Raw genomic sequence first — 14271 nt, 5'->3', positions numbered from 1 at the left:
GTAAATTAGAACCTGGAATATGAAAATGAAAATCACCCTCTTCTGAGAGAACCTCAATATTATTTTATTACATATAGTTTTTACTTTCAACTTTCTTTGTGCTTTTCTTCTCACCTCCCTTCACCCTGTCTTTATTGGAGAGTGAAACATTTTTCCCACTTCTTGCATGGGAAAGCAGTAGAATGCTTTTAAGTCGGAGCTGATATTCACAAGTTAAGCAACTTTTTTTTTTTTTCTTTTAAACATCTATAGCACTGGTTTTTCAACCCTGTCTGCATATTAGAATCACCTGGGAAATTAAAAAAAAATACCTACTCACAGACTCCACCCCTGGAATTACTGATTCAGTTGGTATGGGGTGGGGCCTGGGTGTTCACATTTCTCAAAACCTCTTAGGCAGACTCCAACGTACAGCAGAGTTGAGACCACTGGGTGCAACTATTCTTCGTCCGGGTGTCCCCAAGCTCATTTTCAATCTGCCAAACTTGACTCCCCATCTCCACTTACAGATTGCTCTTGGGATAACGGTGGCAATTAAGACCAGTAGTCTCCAAGAAATGGGACCATGGTGATTTATTAGGGTGTGGGGAAATAATGAAAACTTCTATCTCTATTTTTAAAATCCCATCCTCTAATCATAGCTGTTTTTAAATACTTCATGTTGCACATGCTGTATTAGCAGGATTCACTTCTTTTTTTCTGGTGGGGATGCACTATCAGAGAAGTTCATAACCTTTGAGGTAGGCAGAATAGAAAACGTCCTTTTCCCCATCATTTAGGTCCCATAATTCTTTGCTGTCATCAAGAGTTTCTCAAATGTCTTTGAGTCAACGGATTGATGTAGTCATTTATTTGTTTGTCTGTTTATTATTTTTTCCCCAGTCATCTCTATATGCAGTGTGTGGCTCAGACCCATAACCCTGAGATTAAGAGTTGTGTGCTCCACTGACTGAGCCAGCCAGGTGCCCTGCTACAAGTCTTTTAGAGCTGTTTATGGAGTCTGACAAGGTGTTCTCCACTCCATAGATGGCCCCTTCTCTTAGTAAAGTTTTCCCTAGCCCTCGGCTATTCTAAAATGCTCAAGCCTGGGATACCTGGGTGGCTCAGTTGGTTAAGCGTCTGCCTTCAGCTTGAATCATGAAGGGTTCTGGCATCAAGTCCCACAGTCCCACATTGGGTTCCCTGCTCAGGGGGGAGGCTGCTTCTCCCTCTGTCTTTGCCCCTCCCCCTGCTTGTGCTTGTGCTTGCTCTTGTCAATAAAACAAGATATTAAAAGATAAAATAAAATGCGCAAGCCCTTTTGGGTGCAACAGTAGAAGGAGAGGCTTTATTATAGAAATGACTGCAGACTAGCTCCTGATATTAAGAAATTGTTTTTAAGGTATAATAATGATATTCTGATTAAACTGATTATTATGTAACTAATTTTAAATTAATTTTAAGCTAGATTATCAAACTAGTAGAAGAACATTTTTAACCACAAATATTAAAAAAGAAAATTAATATGAGAATGAGAGAAATAGATGGTTTGGACGAGGCACAATTGGCTGTAATTTGATAATTATTGATTTGGAGTAATTGGGTATATGAAGACCCTTCTTGTATTCTGCTTACCTTTTTGAATGTTTAATTTTCTATGATGAAAAGCTTTAAAAACCTGTTTGGATCATTTATGGTTCATTTATTTAAAGAGAAAATCCTCAGCCCAATAATAAGTGCCTCCCAAACCCCCACTCTAGGGCCTGCACCATTTCAGATTGGGGCCTGCGATCCTGTTCTACAGCGACGTCTACTCCTTCTGGGTTGTCTTCGTCCTCCTGCTCTATCCTTACCCTCTTACTTCCCCCCACCCCTCACTCTCAACCTGCTATCACTTTCCTACAGTGAGTATACCCTCTTCTGTCTTTTCTCCTTCATCTGTCTTCCTGGTTTTTTATCAAATCATTTGAGTTTCTGCTCCACCCCCATACCCCGTCAGACATCAAATAGTCAAACCTAGTCAATGCTGTCAAGCCATTTTCTCACGCCACCACCTAATTTTGCCAAGCAGCCAGATCCATGCACAATCCTCCTTTGCTGTGCTTCTGTTTTTGGGGGACTGGTGTTCCAGCGGGGTGAGAAAAGCAGCTTCCCCCACTTCTTTGGGGGGCTGGTTCTTGATCTCATGGACCTGGCCTGGAGTCTCATCCTGTGTGTTCTGCTTCCTTGGGCCTCATATCACAATCCTCCCCATGGGGATTTCAGACATTTGCTGATTGAGAGGAGGTGACCTTTCTGCTCCCTTCTGCTGGGCCCAGTGGAAACCACCCCCCCTTCCTTGTCCCCCTGAAACAGAAAGTTTTGATGCAGGTTTCAGAGTTTCTGTCAGGGGAATTTCTAGGATGTCTATTAATCTTCCTGAGTTTTTGAGTTTTTGTACTCTTTTTAAATATGAATTGCTCTGAAAGTCCCTAAAGCATTTATCTTCATAATTGTAATTCATTCCTGATATTTGGAGGATTTCAGGGGTTTCTAATAACTCGGGCGTATATAATCTCATTTGAACAATCATATCTTGTTCTTTTGTAATGTACACAGCACCTGCTTTGCACATTTCATGATGATAGGTGAGGAGGACCACACTCAGCCACTTGGTTACAAGCTTCATTCCCCCCATCCAGATCTTGAGTCCCCCCAACAAGAGGGGTGGGTGATCCCCCACCCCTCACCTGACTATTAGATATTGCTTCACCATTTCCCTTTCCCCTACTGTTCTGCCACCTACCATGTGAAAAGTGGTGTTCAGTGTGAACAAGCTGGCATCACAGTGTTGGCAGCCACACTCAACTTGACCTATAGCTGGGCCTGTGTTGGGAAATGGAGGGGGAGGGCCGGGAGAAGAAATGGAGAATTGTTCACTTTCTCTTCTCTCTCTGCACTTCCAATTTTAGAGTGGGACCTCAACTTCAGCTTACATTTCAGGATACTAGGAGAGTTAAGCTTAGGACCTTCCAGCCTCACTTGCAGCCGGAGGACTGAGACCAAATAGGGGAAAGGGGTAGAAAGAGAAGACACCAGTGCAGGGCAGTCCTTGGGAGAGGGGGGGAAGGAGGGAGAGAGGTAGGAGAAGACACTGCCAGGTGAGGGAGGAGGAGAAAGTAGTTACTGATTCATTTGTTTCTTGTTAGAAAAAAGGCTGGTTCATCGTGTACTCTGTTGAATTAAAATGCACTTCACTAGACTTCTGATGAGGTATTTAAAATGTCCAAATGGTAGGTGAACATGCTAGGATTTGGGGGGCAAAATGAGGCAATTTTTCAGGTACTTCGGAAAGCAAGAAGTTCAGGACATTGAAGAGACCGTCTTTTTTTAAAGATTTTATTTATTTATTTGTCAGAAAGAGAGAGAGAGAGAGAGAGAGCACACAAGCAGGCAGAGGCAGAGAGAGAAGCAGGCTCCCTGCTGAGCAAGGAGTGAGCAAGGAGACACCCCCCCCCTCCTCCGCCAATGTGGGACTCGATCCCAGGATCCTGGGATCATGACCTGAGCCAAAGGCAGCAGCTTAACCAACTGAGCCACCCAGGCATCCTGAAGAGACTGTCATTTTTTACTCATTTCCAGTTTCATTCACAGCTCCTCAATAATTTCTGTATAATATGTATTTCACATCAGGTTGATGTTTTGACTCCATTTTCCAGGCCATTGGAGGTAATTGCTTTAAACGCTTTCTTTTGCCTCTACAGACAAAGCCTATATGTTGATAAGATTGGTTTATTCTTTTTGTGTAAATCCTGGCAGAAGGATTTTCCTTTTTATGTTATCTGGCCACATAAGGAAATCCAGGAAATCCAGAAAAATTACCAAAAAAAGACAAATAAACCGTCAAAATCTCAGAAAGAGTTGCTGCTACTGTTTGGCGTGTCTCCGGTCAGCCTGCTGTATACACAACCATTTCTCCCTCTTTCTCCCCCAACAGAGACCATGGTGTCCGTTCTATTCTGCATTCTTCACTTCTCTTCATCTCACACTGAACTCTAAACGCATGCTTATGTATGCGACAGAAATTTTAAAGTATGGATTTAATTGCAGTATAACACAAAAATGAAAATACACAAATTTTGAGTAGCTTAACGAATTTTGAAAAAGTAAATGCACCCATGTAACCAACACATGAATGTGTGTAACTTTCTGGGGTGCAAAACAGGTACCCGAGAAACAGAGCACACCAGCTCCCCAAAGTCTCCCTCATGCCCCCCCTTCTAGGCACTGTGCTCCCTCCCAGGTGTTCCTACCATCCTGACTTTTTTTTTTTTTTGTAAGATTTTATTTACTTATTTGACAGAGATCACAAGTAGGCAGAAAGGCAGGCAGAGAGAGAGAGAGGAGGAAGCAGGCTCCCCTCTGAGCAGAGAGCCCGATGTGGGGCTCGATCCCAGGACCCTGAGATCATGACCTGAGCTGAAGGCAGAGGCTTTAACCCACTGAGCCACCCAGGTGCCCCACTATCCTGACTTCTGAAGCATAGATGCTTTTGCCCCTGGCTTTGAACTTACTATACATGTGTTTATAAAATGGATGGTCTGTTATAAAATATTTATAAAAACTATTGTATGTATTTTTGACTTTTGTTTTTGTCCAGCTTCTCTCATCATTATGTTCAGAGCAGCACTACTCATAGCTCAGGAGGGGCCAACAACACAAATGCCCATGAAAAATAGAATGGTTAAATATGCTGCAGTGGAGTACTATACAAAAGAATCTTCCAGTAGACATGCACATTCCTTTCTCTCCTAGAAAATGATTGTTGGGTTGTATGGAAGGCATATGTTTAGCATTACTAGATAATTGCCAAACAGTTCCAAAATGATGATACCAATTTTAGGCTCTCACCAATAATGTATGTTTAAGAGTTCCACCTGTTTCTCATTCTTCCCAGTGCTTAGTAATCTCAGCTTAAAAAGGCGAGGCCATCGAAAGTAATCGGTTGAAGCTCTTCTTTTACTTACATCGATAAGGCTTGTGTATATGTTTATTCTTTTTGTATAAACCCTACAGAAGGTTTATTTATTTAGTATATTTATTTATTTATACTATTTATTAAATAATAAATAGTATAATATTTATTATTATAAATATTTAATTAGTATAAATAGTATAAATATTTATTATTATTATTTATTAAATAATAAATAGTATAAATAATACTTGTCTTTTTTTTTTTTTCCCTGATGATATGTTCACTTAAAGAAATCCAGGACAATGTAGGTCATTTGGATGGGTGAGTAGTGGTATCTCATTATGGTTTTAATTTTCATTTCACATATTTACCAGTCATTTGGATACTCTGTCTTGTGAAACACCTGTTCTAGTCTTTTGCTTATTTTTCTCTTGAGTTGTCTATATTTTCTTATTGACCTGTAGGAATTCTTTACATCTTTGAATGTGTCCCCTGTCAGATTTGTAGTACAGATATCTTCTCCCACTCTATGGCATGCCTCTTAATGGTGACTTTTCACGGAATGGAAGTTCTTAGTTTTAATGTAGTCCAGTTTATCAATTTTTTTTATGGTTAGTGCTTTCTATGTCCTGTTTGAGAAATCTTGGCCTATTTTGAGGTCTTGAAGATATTCTCTTAAGTTTTTTCTAAAAGTTGTATATCTTAAATATATCTAAATATATTTAGATAAATAAATTTAGATCTAAATAAATTTAGATAAATAAATTTAGATAAATAAATTTAGATATATTTAGATATATCTAAATATATCTAAATATATGATATATCTAAAGTTGATTTTTACATATAGTTTGTAGCAGATGATCAAGTTTTTTTCACATATGTATTTGAACCAGAATCATTTATTAAAAAGACTTCTCCCCACACAGCATGACGTTTACATGAGTCTATGATATTCCACCATATGGTTGTAGATGTACCGTTTAACTAGTTGAGAAAACATTTTAATGGAGTATTTTCTTGTATATATTCTTTCTTAACATTAGGCCTGAGTGACTTCCAAAGAAAGAAAAATTACTGCAGTGAGTGCTGAAGCACTTTCTTCTATAAAGAATAAATACTGAGATGCTAAAAACAACCGCATGTATTAAAATATGATAAAAATTCTTAGTTACAATCTTGAATTGACTGTTATAAGACAAAAGGTAAACTTTAAAAAGTGAGTTTTAACTGAAATCTTGTATAAAGTGATGCTTTGGAGGAGGTTAGGTTAATTCTAGCTAACAATGACATTGTTTTTATTGAATTAACTATACATTAATGTATACTAACTATATATTAATATCCATTCCATATTTTGGCAACCAGTTTGGAAGTGTAATAAATTATTTGTTATTTACCAGAGGGAAGTTGGTTTGAGAATATATTATACTGTGAACATTTTTGATTATTACACTATTAGCATTCACTTCCTCAATAACTTATTTTAAAGTCTCCACTTTATTTGACATGAATCATAACTGTAAAGGTTTTAGAAAAATGGAAACTTGTGAAGAGTTCTTTGGCAAAGATGCCTATAATTAAAACTTACTTAGCAAGTGGGTTTTGTATATGCTGATGATATATATATGAACTTCATGATTGAAATTTTACATGTTCATGTGGTTAAACAACCATTTGCATAGTTTATTAGAATGAACTTAATCAGGAAACATAATGCCAATGGACTTTAAATATATCATAATATAAATATATATTTATATATATTAAATATATATAAATATATTTATATATATTTAAATATATCATAATATAAAATATATCAAATATAAAATGGTATTGGAGGAACTTGCTATTAACCTTACTTTTAGTTACTGAGAGAGTGTCAGTGATATTAATTCGGCTTTGACATGGGTTCCCCCCCCCCGTTAAGTATATTATTAAGTCTTATGTATTTGACTTTTAAAAATTAATCTTAAAGTGTTCTTAGTAGCTCAGCCATTTAAAATGATTCTAATCAAAATAAGCAAGTTGGATTTGCAGTAAGTAAACTTATCTTTTTTTGTACTTGCTTGAGCAAAAACTATTAATTTTAATTTAAAAAATCTGACTAATCTGCAGTACATAAAAATGCATTTGAGTTATATTTCAACCTTTAGTAATAGACTTCTTCTTTTTCCTAGAACTTACAATAGCTCATATTCACATGTACTTCCATTACATGTATTCACCATTTTTAATTCTGTTGAAATTATTTTAAGGTGAATATTAGATTTATTGGTGAAATTAGATTTATTGAGACTTTTGCACTCTTTATCTTTATGGTTACAAACCAAACTATTGTTATCTTTTCAGAAATCCTATCTCCTTATTTAGTAAATGCTTCCACTGAACAAAATGGAATAGGAAGCTAAAAATTACAACAGCAAGACTTGTGGGTTGTGGAGAGTGATACAGACCAGAGTTTCCTGAAGTACTGGTTCTCAAGACCTAAGCATTGCTGCGTTCAAAGCAATACAAAATAAAACACATACAATGGTCAAATTAATTTGGAAGATCAAAATTAGCCAGGTTTTCAAAATGCAGAGTTATTCAGAGCCTTTAATATGCTATGGTACATTATGAGTGCCTAAGTGGTTGGGGGGTAGGGAGTGGGGGAGCAGTGTGAGAGGAGCAGTATTTCCCAGAGTTGAGGGTGTCTCTGGGGTCTAGTCTAAGCATTTCTGGGACATTCTTCAGGAAATGTTGGTTTATGGAAACCTCCTTCCCTCACCAGTTCATCCCAGCTCCTGACTACTCCTTCTGACCCTCAAAGGTCCCAAGTCTAAAGTGGACCTGATTATTTTGGTGTTTTTCTCTGCCTCACACTCCCGAACTGAAAAGTTAGTATAATCCTGGTTTCTATACAGGAGGTGCTTGAATCTCCGTTACATCCTTGAACTAGATCCCAACCAATCCCTTCCTTCCTTCCAAAAGCATTCTGAGCTCTTAGTTTTCCCTCAGCCTGGGAATCTCACCCTTGATATTCCCCAGCGTGACTGCCCTCATCTCAGTTTATTACTCAAATGCCATGATTAGGTCTCTTTATCTTATATTGTCCTTCCCCACCCTTACCACTTTTTTAGCACATTATGCCATTTTATTATCTTCACATCTCTTGTCCTTTTCTAAAAATATTAATCTTTGCACTTTGCTAACTGTCAGATTTACCCCCACTGGACCATGAGCTCTGAAACATCCGGGACCTTCTCTTGTTCTTTGTCTTCCCAGTTCCTACAACTGTGCCTGATACATAATGGGTCCTTGGAAGGGTCCAGGCTCTGTGGCCAAGGAATACATGTTCAAAAGGGAGAGAGATACAAACGCAGAATTACATATGTTACTGGCTGTGCTTGAGGTTCATGGAGGCTGCTATGGGACCTTCAAGGGGGAATTCTGCTTTTGGGCCAAAGTACTGGGATGCACAAAGGGTGTTGTAGAAGACTCCCCACAGGCGTCCTCTGACCTGAGTCTTGAAGGCCAAGTAGGACATACAATGTTTGTGGCTAAGGATACAGCCCATGCAAAGGGCTGAAGGTGAGTTAGATGACTTGGATACGTGCAAGTGGTTCAGGCAGGGCAGCTGGCAGAGTGGCGGACGAGAGGATGGCAAAGCTGGCGGGAAGAGATGGACACAGGGCTGAAAAGCTGTGTTAAGGAGCTAGGACTTTATTCTGGATCTGATGGGGAGCAGTACAAGTGGAAGGACTGTAATCATGTTGAAATTAATATTTCATTTCTGGCAGCCATGGGGATGATGGATAGGAGAGCATGAGACTATAGGTAGGAGAGCCATTTGAAGCATTTGAAACAGAATTAATTTGTGTTTGAGAGACCCGCAGCATACTTTGCCCTTTCTTTCCTTTGTTCACAGTTGTTGCTTTGGCGGAAAACACCTTTTCCTCCATCTCCATATGCTCCATATGTTTGAGGCCCAGCTCGAATGAATGAACATGGTCACTGTGGGCCAAAGAGAACCAAATATATAACCGGGGATCTGTTTCTGAAGATATGTGGCAGGAGATTATCCTGACCATTCATGAATTCCTTCTGGGCTTCATGAATTTGGGACTATATAGAATATTTCAATGTCTTGTTGTTTCCTACATGCTAGACTCTGTGTAGAATGCTGTATTTATAAGGATTATCTATTTAATCCTCACAACCCCCTGTACACTAGGTATTATGATTAGCTTTACATTATGGATTAATCCAACTGAAGCAGAGTTTTGTAAATAAAGTGCTCGAAGTCACACCATCATTAGTAAAGATTAAAGATAGAATCCTGGAGGATTGGTACTAGAGCCATAATAACAGCATTATCTTGTAAAGAGCATTAGACTAAAAAGTCAATGAAGAGCTGGCTTCTAGTTAATAGTTAATAATGGCCATATATCCATCTTCATAATCCACTAAGATAGGTGTCATCATCCCCATTTCCATGGTAAGAATACCATGGATTAGGGGGTTTTAATTAATTGTACAAGGCCACGTAGCTGTGTATTTGAACCCACATATATATGATTCCAAAGTTAATGATTTCCATCACTTGGAAATGCTCTTCCCGGTAGCTCTGGGCCTCACTCATCTGAACGGTCTAGGACATTAGACTCTGAGCCCCCACCACTGTCATCTGTAAAATGGCAGAATTGGACTCAATGGCATCAAATATCCCTCTGCTTTATGATCTAAAAGCATCCCAGAGCCTCCACTGAGTTCTTTCTCTGTTACTCATCTTCACACTTTGGGTTGGGTTTACTCTTTTGAACAATGAGGGAGGTATGAAGAAAAGAATGACCTGGATAGGTAGTTTGCAAGGTGAGCATGGGGTCAAGGGCAGAGGATTGGCTTCCAGCCAACTGGAAATTTAAAAAGGAATTGAGGTGGCAGCAAACCCGAAGCCAAGCTCTTTACAACCAAGGTATTGGAGGAGAACACTGGGGAGAAGATGAGGGAGTTTCAAGATCCCTCAGAGGCCCTGTGAGAATCCTGAGGGAATAAAGTGTATGCTAGCAATGAGCGTTTGTGGCAGGTGTGGTATATGGATAGGGCTGCGAAGAAAAACCAGGACTTAGGGGATAGTCTGTTGAGACAACATTGTGTTGAGAATAAAGGAGGAGAAAAGCAGGTCAGTTGGGTGACACCTGATCAAGGCAGCTTGTCTAAAATGGAAAGATCACATGCCATCTGGGGACATTTCCTAGGAAATGTGTTCGTAGAAAACCCAAGCTTTAGTAGATAAATTGTTAGGAAAGCTTTCAGGGGAAGAGATGCGGGTCGTGTTTATGGGGCTAATTATATCATATAGAGTTGGGGCTTTGAGGCACACAATTAGTGATTTGCCTTCTTAGATAGAGGTTTTAATGTCACAGAAACAAAGTGTAAGAGATGAGAGAGGCGAGGTTTTAAGAGAGTGAAGAAAAAAAGGCATAATGGACACACGGTAAAGAAAAAAAGTAGGAAAATAGAAACCTTTGTTGTGCAATCAGTATGCAACAACTGCAATAGGTCATTAGGAAGGAAGGCCCTGTTCCCAAGTCTTTCAGGCCTCCCTATCATTGCTCAACACTGTGCGTCTGAAATACAGAGGCAAAGTTATAACCAGAACTAGTTGTCAGAGACCCAGAAACATTCTTGTACCAGAATGTTTTTTTGCAATATACATGTGATGAGATTCAGTTATTTCTAGAAGGATAAACCTAGTCACATTTTCCCAACTGGGGCCTGATAATTAGAGATATCCCTTTCATGATCTTTCTGTCTCCTTTTCTCTATGTTGAGTAAGGTTCACTTGAAGGCTGTTTCACATAGGTTAAGGAGAGACCAATTACAAAGCCACTGATGTAAGAAGTAAAGATTGGAGACATTGTGACGTGTAGAGGAGGGGAGAGGAACATATCATTTTCATTTCTAGGGTCCCAAATGCTATGACATGACGTTCTGAAAATGTGACCTGTGGCAATGACATAAGCAATATACTTGTGTGTCACAAACAGGAGTCTGTGACGGTGAAGACAGGAAGAAATTGCGTTAGGGTGAATGACAGCATGATGTAAGATAGCTCTCCAGAGGCAAGTGCGTCGATAAGAAGATAGAAACTTGAGACTTTGCAGATGTTTAAGTGTTTGGGAAAATACGGAGCCTTCCTTAAGCAAAGTAACACACATAACATGGTGCCTGATACTCAGTAGGTATTCCTGTTTCTCCCTTTTGAGGAGAATTCCTTTTGATGAGAAACTCCTGTTTCTTTCCTAGCGAACATGGGAAGAGAGACTGTGGCTTATTTTTCCAACTCTTTCACTGGACTGAAGCCAGGTTTATGTGAAGACACTACAGGGAAGTTAGCTGGTGTCTACAGAAACAGGATATATCCTTTTAGGAATAGAGCAAGCAAATTAGCATGTACTATTTATTGAACATCTATTCTGTTCCAGGAGATTTACTATGCGTCAGTGATTTCATTTTATGCTTTGGCGATCCAGTCTTGTTCTTGAAAATGAGGAACCAGAGAATCAGAAGTATAAAGATATGCCCAAAGACACATAGCTGCTAATAAGGCAAGAGTTGGAGATTGTCTCTAACCCCAGTTGCATGCTTTCCCAAACTGGCCTACGTTTGCAATTATCATGAAGGTCATTAAAGGGCAACTGTGAGGCAAAAGGTAGATGGAGCAGGAAGATTACCTGGCTGATGTGCTTTAGGAATGATGTAGAAGCAGCGCTTGCTCTCACCCTTGTGTGCACTTACATAAAACAATAATAATATTCTCTTTCTTCTTGCAAAGATAATACAAGTTATTCAAACCAATGGACAAATAAAAGAAGAAAACAAAAGTAATCCAAATTCTGCTACTCAGAGGTAAGCAGGTTAACATTTTTATTATATCCCTCTAATTTTTTTCTGTGCTTATGTATTTATAAATATATGTTTATATAAATATATATTTGACAAAAAATGATCAAAATGTACATAATTGATTTGTAACCAGTTTTGGCTCATTCAAACAGATGGCATATGAAAGAAGTTTTTCTACCTTAAAATGATCAAGACTGGGTATTAGAACAATATTTTGACAAATAAATCCATTTGCATTAATGAAAGTGTTACAATATTTATTTAAGTTATTGAGAGTGCCAGAGAAGTAAAACTAATGAGTGTTAATGCTATTGATATCTACTAAAATAACATTTATTATGTGAAGCATAATAACTTAATCTCACACAAATTTGATGTCCATTTAATTAATAATTAATTAATATTAATATCAAAGTACTGAAAGGGCTAGGTACACAAAGTATAACTATATTTCCTTTGAAACTAGAATTTTTATATCCCCTCAGTCAGCAACAAAATCACCAGAGTAACTTCTTTTCTGACATTATGAGACCTCAAATTAATTAAGTTATCACATTAGTTTGGCTGAAAGAGAAAATATTCGGAGAACACTAAGTGACATCTTACATATCTTCTCCTCTAGGGTGTTCTTAGTTCTATCCTTGGATCAAATAAGGTGTTTAGGCTATTTAGTATTTTTATATACTGAAACCCTTTACTGACATTAATGAGGATCCTTACAAGAAGCAACATATGTGAAATACATTCCCACATTTGCTATAGAAATGCTATTGAGGACAGTGTCTATCATACCCCTTGATTGCCCCTACTATTAAACTCCTTCAGAGAATTTGTATTAGATTTCAGTGCCAGGAAATGTCTTACTGATAGTCTGATATATAAGTCTTCTTTCATCATAGTAACAGCAATTCGAATGATTGTGACTCCGAACATTTCCTTCACCAACCAGGAAGCTTAGAGACAAATTTGATGCCAAATCATTTAAATTATGCTAATGATATTACCATTTTCCTTTTTCATAGTATTGTTTTTTATCTTCACTTTATTACCCTCATTTTTATATTTGTACATAAAGAACAATTCTTCCTTATTTTCTCTCTTAGCTTTGAAAGCTAAAGTAGATATCTTTATGTTAAAGGAATGTAATATTATAAAAATTGTGTTTTACCACCTTACTAATTTATTTTGTTCACTTCATTTTGCTATGTATGTGTAATCTCAGAGGATTTTTCTCTTGATACTTGGAATTTAGAAAGTGCATCAGGATGTAGCTAGGTGTGACTCTCTTTTCAATAATCTTACCTAGCCATTAGTGAACTCCTGACCTGAAGACTAAAATCTCTCTTCAGCTCAGAGAAATTTTCTTCTTTCATTTCTCTGATGATTGTTTTCCCTTCATCTGATCTATCCTCTCACGAAGCTAACTTTTTCCTTGCAATTAAAACACTTGTAAGGTGGCCAACTCATCCCGGTTTGCCTGGGACTTTGCCAGGTTTAGTGCAAACCAGGACGGTCGGTTACCTTACACTTAGCTAAGCTATTGTGTCCCCGAAGACAGTGGTTTTTAATAGTGACAGGGAAGCTTTTAATGTTTAATTTTGAATCCATTGTGGACTGATCTTTTGAAAATACAATAAAAATAAATACAACAGAAGTGAAATTAAAAAATACAAGTCCAATTTAAAAAGTTACTTTTAGATTCAAAAGACATACAGTCATTCTGTCAAAATGTTCCAAAGGTTTTAAATGCTTTCTCTCTGTTTCTGTAGGTGGCTTGTAAGATCTGGTGTCACCTTGTGGACAACACTTTGAGGAGCCCTGCTCTAGGATTTCTCTAATCTGCTCTGATAATCCCTTCCATCTCCTCCACTCCACATTCTGTTCTCTCCAGCCTGTGCTAAATGCCTCTTTTGTGTTAAAATACCCCATTACATTAAGCTGTGCTCTTCCTAAGGGAGACAGTTGGAATCTTATCTTTCCATGCCCAACATCTACCACAGTGCTTGGCAAGAAGTTTGTTAGGCTGCTCTATTCATTCTTTATGGAGATTGGAAGAGATTTACAAAGTTTTAGTTATGTTTTTTTGGGGGAGGATGAGATTGTGGGGGCTTTCCTTGTAGTCTTCAGTATTTCCTAAATTTTCTCTGACACACATGTAGTACTTTTGAAACGGGAAAATTAAAGCATTATTTTGACAATTGATATGGAATAAGTGATATCCACCTCGTGGTTTGTGGTCATTAAAAAGTCCCTTTTCACAGTGTAGTTGAATTGTAGGACTGAGGCCAACTTGTGGAAGAAAGAAAAAACAATGCAAAATAATCCCTGTCTTCACTGAGAAACAGGATCCTATTCTTATGCTATTTGGATTTGGAGAGTCGTCAAGAGAATGGAATGACTAATTGAAGGCTACAATCCAGAAAATATTGTATAAATTTTCT

General features: G+C 38.0%; 1 long non-coding RNA gene across 1 annotated transcript; it reads left to right on the top strand.

The window, feature by feature from the left end:
* The first annotated feature begins 11772 nt into the window (after positions 1-11772).
* Positions 11773-14039, top strand: LOC122908598. Its single transcript, XR_006384986.1, has 2 exons — positions 11773-11833; positions 13600-14039. It is a non-coding gene; the product is annotated as an uncharacterized LOC122908598 (long non-coding RNA).
* The last annotated feature ends 232 nt before the right edge of the window (positions 14040-14271 follow it).

This window comes from Neovison vison, chromosome 6 (genome assembly GCF_020171115.1).
Source record: "Neovison vison isolate M4711 chromosome 6, ASM_NN_V1, whole genome shotgun sequence".
In the NCBI taxonomy this organism is placed as follows: Eukaryota; Metazoa; Chordata; class Mammalia; order Carnivora; family Mustelidae; genus Neogale; species Neogale vison.
Note: the sequence above shows the minus strand (reverse complement) of the source record. Positions and strands in the feature narration are given on the sequence as shown.